The sequence below is a fragment of the Rhinopithecus bieti genome, unplaced genomic scaffold (assembly GCF_001698545.2).
Source record: "Rhinopithecus bieti isolate Rb0 unplaced genomic scaffold, ASM169854v2 scaffold_32012, whole genome shotgun sequence".
Classification (NCBI taxonomy): Eukaryota; Metazoa; Chordata; class Mammalia; order Primates; family Cercopithecidae; genus Rhinopithecus; species Rhinopithecus bieti.
This window is the reverse complement of record NW_016814432.1, coordinates 4,459,098-4,464,264: the sequence shown is the minus strand read 5'-3', so window position 1 is coordinate 4,464,264 and position 5,167 is coordinate 4,459,098.

Genomic DNA, 5,167 nt, shown 5'->3' with positions numbered 1-5,167 from the left:
TCGGGGGGTTCTCGCGGTCGGGGGGATGCTCCAGGTAGGGGATGCTCCAGGTCGGGGCATGCTCAGGGCCAGGGGACTGTGGCCAGAGAGGAAAGACAATCAGGAAAGTGGGGGTAGTGGAGTCTGGAAGCTAAATAGTTTCAGGAAGGAGGAATTGTTAGACAATGTTCAGAAGCACTGTGAGGCCAAGACTCCAGAGAAAATTGAGTTTGGCATATGCCAGTCATTGACATCCTTGACAAAAGCAGTTTCAAAGGAGTGTGGGGAACCTACATCTCTTCAGAGTGGACTGTGAAAAGAATATTAAGTGAAGTGGAAAAAAGTAAGTTTCGACAACCTAGGTTGGCAGATTTAGCAATAAAAATACAAATACCCAGTAGAGTTGAATTTCAGATAAACAACCAGTAATTTTTAGTATAGATATATCACTAAAGTAATGTTGCATGGGATATATTTCTACTAAAACATTGTTTTAGTATTTGTTAGTGTAAGTACGGCCCAAATATTGCACAGGACATAGATATACTAAATAATTATTCATTATTTATCTGAAATTCACATTTAACTGGATGCTCTGTATTTTCATCTGGCTACTTTGACAACCATTCTGAGGAGTTTTGTGATAAAGGGAGCAGAGATACGGGGTAGTTGCTAGAGGGGCATGGCATCAAGGAAAAAGTCTGTTTTAAGATGGGAGCTGTTAACGAAACGGGTAAAGAGGGAACTGCTGATGCAGGAGAGAGAGGGAGCAACTGCAGAGCAAAGTCTTTGAGAAAGGTAAGAGAGGGTACGACCTATTGCACGAGGGCAAACATTGTTCTTAGAAAGGAACCAACAGAGTTGAGCTGTGTAGTAGGAGAGTGAGCAGAATGTGAAGCTACAGTTGTGGTGGGTTGGTAGACATGGTGAGGAGAAAGTGAGAAAATACTCTTCTGGTTGCTTTTGTTTTATTAGCAAAGGAACCAACAAGATCATCTGTGAGGAGGGAATGGGGGCAAGGGAGAATCGAGAAGGGGTGAGATTGTTGTCGTAGACATTGTAAGACAAATTACTGAGGATATGTAGTCAGATTGCCAGGGAGGGCAGAATGCCCACTTGGGATGTGTGGTCTTAAGTCTCAAATGGAACCAGTCAGCCTGCTTGTGTGTGTGTTGGCTGCCCTAGTGCAGGCAGGAAGTTAGTAGAAACTTAATTGTAGCTGAGATTAGAGTTTGACACAGAAGAAGGAGCTGGGAGCAGAGGAGTTCGGGGTCTATGCAGAGAAATGACATTAGACAGGATCATGGGGTTTAAGCTGGTATGACAGGGTATTTAGATGGATTTTTCTGGTTATCCTGGAATTGGCCACTTGCACTGAGAAAGAAGGCAGATAACTAAGGTGACCACATGTCCCACTTTGCCTGGGATGACTCTGATTTGTGTCTGTTATGATGGCTTAATTATTGAGTGCCCTTTTTACTGTCAAAAGCGTTCCTTTTAGACACTATATGGTCACCCTAAAGTCTCCCTGCACTATAAAGAAAGCCCCCAGGCCGGGCATGGTGGCTTATGCCTGTAATCCCAGCACTTTGGGAGGCTAAGGTGGGTGGACCACGAGGTCAGGAGGTTGAGACCATCCTGGCTAACATGGTGAAACCCCGTCTCTACTAAAAATATAAAAAATTAGCCAGGCGTTGTGGCAGCGCCTGTAGTCCCAGCTACTTGGGAGGCTGAGGCAGGAGAATCACTTGAACCCTGGAGGCAGAGGTTGAAGTGAGCCAAGATCATGCCACTGTGCTCCAGCCTAGGCTACAGAGCAAGACGCTGTCTCAAAAAAAAAAAAAAAAAATAGAAAGAAAGAAAAGAAAGAAAGGGGAGGGGAGGGGAGGGGAAGGAAGGAGAAGGGAGGAAGGGAGGAAGGGGGGAAGAAAGAACAGAAAGACAGTCCCCAAGCAATTGGGTAAGACACCTCTTGGAGCTTATGAGGAATTCACTCAGCTGTTCTAATGCGGGTTAGTACTTACTGGCCCTAGGCACCCATGAGCCTGTGCTTGCTGCTGTCAGAGTGGAGCTGAGCATCGGTGTGGAGTTCTTGGCAGAGTTGGGTTGCCCTCAGGACTGTATGTGACCAAGAGTATGTGCCTGCTTTTGGTACAGAAATTCCCTAAGGTAGGAGACTTGCTGGAGAAACATATAACAGCTGGATGGAGAGGAGGGTGGCTGGGAAGCAGCTACGCAACCATGCTGTGGATATTGCAGCCTCTCAGCTCAAGAACTCACACATGTTCCTCACACAGACTTAGTCTTTGGCCCATCCCTGTGTCTTACATGAATGCCCGCCCAGCAGAGAGCATCCACAGCAGGGCATGGAGCAAATGGGATGATTCAGCCAGGGCGGGTCAGGCAGTCTCTGCACAATGGGCCTGTGAATAGAATGGCCGAAAATAGAATGGCCATTCACAGGGTTGGAGGCTACAGGGACCCACTGAACAAGGCAAATAGACAGTGCCTCTGCCCTCTCCCGCTGCAGAGGCCAGTGGGCAGCCCATGGTATGGTGGCTGTTGTCCCTCAAGAAGACCAAGCAGCCAGTTGGTGGCAAGTTGATTTCCATGGGCCCAGATGCATATTCGGGGTTTGGATTTGTCTTCCTTGCTTGTAGAGCCTTGGCAGGCACGACTACCCAGTTTCTTACAGAATGTCTTGCCTTATCATCACAGGATTTCCCATAATACCACCTTGGACCAAGCACCCTGTAAGAGCGAAAGAGGCAGACAAAGGGGATGTGACCGCAAGCTCCACTGGTTCCACCATAGATCGCACACCCCGAACTGCCACCCTGATAGGACATCAGCATGGCCCCACAAAGGCACAGCAAGCGCTCCAGTGGGGTTGGAAGCTGTGCTATGGGATGCAGTTTATATTCAGAACCTAATATCAGTGTATGGTGCTGTATCCCCAGTAGCTGGAGTCCTGGCCCCTGGGATGTGCAGAAGATGCTCTCCTGGGTGACACAAGGTTCACTAAATCTAAAAGCCTCTCCTTATTTGGGATCCTCATGGATCCCAGGCAACAAATTTGGTCCTGGTTATGAGTAGGACATGGGAGGGAGGATTCTTTCTAGAATGCAGGGGGCTCACTGGGCATCTTTTCCTTGCCTGGTGATACCAGTAGACGGGCAATGCAGCAACCCTGGCCTGACGAGGAATGATAACCAAAGGCCAGACCTCACGGGCAAGAAGGTCTGGGTCACTTCGTCAAGGAAGCAGCCTGGGCCACAGAAGTGCTAGCTGCAGGTGAAGAGACCCAAGCCGGGTGATTAGGGAAGATGGTGAAAATCACTATAGCCTTAGAACTAACTGCAGCAGTGGGCAGTATAGCCCGACCTACTGACCCTCCTGAGGTGGGTTTTCTCCCCCAGTAAAGTATGACTGGACACCATGACAAGGAATCAGGGCCAGGGCACAGATCTATAGCAGTGGATCTGCCTTGCAAGGCAGGACAGTAGCAGAGGCCATCAGTGCCCATCCAGATTCCCCCAACTGAAGGCTGCTTTCTGGGAACACCTGCATCTCTGTTTGTGCTTGAGGGATTTCTTTCTGGCGCAGGGCAAGCTGGAAGCCCTGGAGAGTTAATTCAGAAGAAGGCCTTGGCCAATGGCAGGCAAACAGTTGGTGGGTAAATGCCCTGTTGTGGCCGCCCCTGGCGGGGGTAGCTTGGCTGGTTGCACATGCTCCATTGCATGGCAGAGTCCCAGGGAGGCTGCCACAGTCTCCCTCGGGGAAGTGCCCCGCAGCACACCTTTATTGGCCTCCCCACTCCCCTCCTGCTCTTTCCTGCTGTCACCTCCCAAGTGAAATACTAGCCCTGGGTCAGCTTCTGGGGGAATCCAGTCAAGGCTGTTATTATCACAGACTAAAAACAACCTATACTTATTACGATTCAAATATATATGGTATTTGTTATTAGAGACAGGGTCTCACTCTGTCACCCAGGATAGGTTGCAATTGTGAGATCCTAGCTCACTATAGCCTGGAACTCCTGGGCTTAAGAGATCCTCCTCCTCAGCCTCCAGAGTAACTAGGACTACAGATGTGTGCCACCATGCCTGGTTATTTTTGCTGCTGTCTTTGTAGAAACAGGATCTCGCTATGCTGCCCAGGCTAGTCCCGAACTCCTGTGCTCAAGCAGTCCTCCCATGGCATGAGCCACCACACCCGGCCTCAAATAGCTATGTGCTGAATTGCATACTTTTTAGGGAAATACATCCTGGAACAAAAAAACTGATGTGGAATCTAGCATGACTTCATTGTTCTCTCCTTTTCATCAGAGGATGTGTTGAAGTACGATCCCAGTACGCAATCACTTGACTGTCCCCAGCATCATCAATTATAAAGAGCGAGGGGGAAACTAGGAAATGTGAATCCGAGGCTTGGCGGCAGCATTTGAAAAAAAATAAAGGGAGAAATCCCTGGCAGCGGCGCACCCCCTTCGCAGTGAAACCAAACCCTCTCGGTCTCAGTGACGCCGCTTCCCAGGTTAGGTGATCCTGCCATGAAGCCAGGATGTATGGGCCTTGAGAACACACAGATTTTCCTGGTTTAGAAAATAACAAATAGCACTGTATTCCAGAAACAAAAGCACTCAGAAGAGGAAAGAGACTCTTTTGTTAATATAAAGAGTACTGGTATTGTTTTCTTTCTTTTTTCTTGCATTTCTGGTCCTAATTCCAAAACCAGCTAGCAAACATTAGTGCAGTGTATGCAGAAGTTGTCAGCAAATAAAATCATTAAACCTAAAATTGCAGTGGTAGCTGTTGGAGCAATTGAGTATCGTTGCATAGCATTGTGTTTTCAATTCTGTCTCAGGTTTTGTTTGACCTGGAGAGAAAGAATAACTTTGAAGCGTGAAATCCCTTTGGAAACAGTCTTCAGAAGTACTAGGAGAGACACAATTCCCTGCTCTTAGATTTTTTTTTTTCTGTTAACACCTTTTGTGTTCTGTACTGTATGGCACATCAGCTTGTGGTAACCATAATTTTACAGAACCTAACCCTCAAAACTACTATAATTTGCTGTATCTTAGAGATCCTTTTTACCAAAGACTAATGATTATTTGGTCTTCTGTTATTCACAGGCTCTCAACTCTATGCTTGCAGATTCCTACCTTATTCACTGTTGTAGACACCAT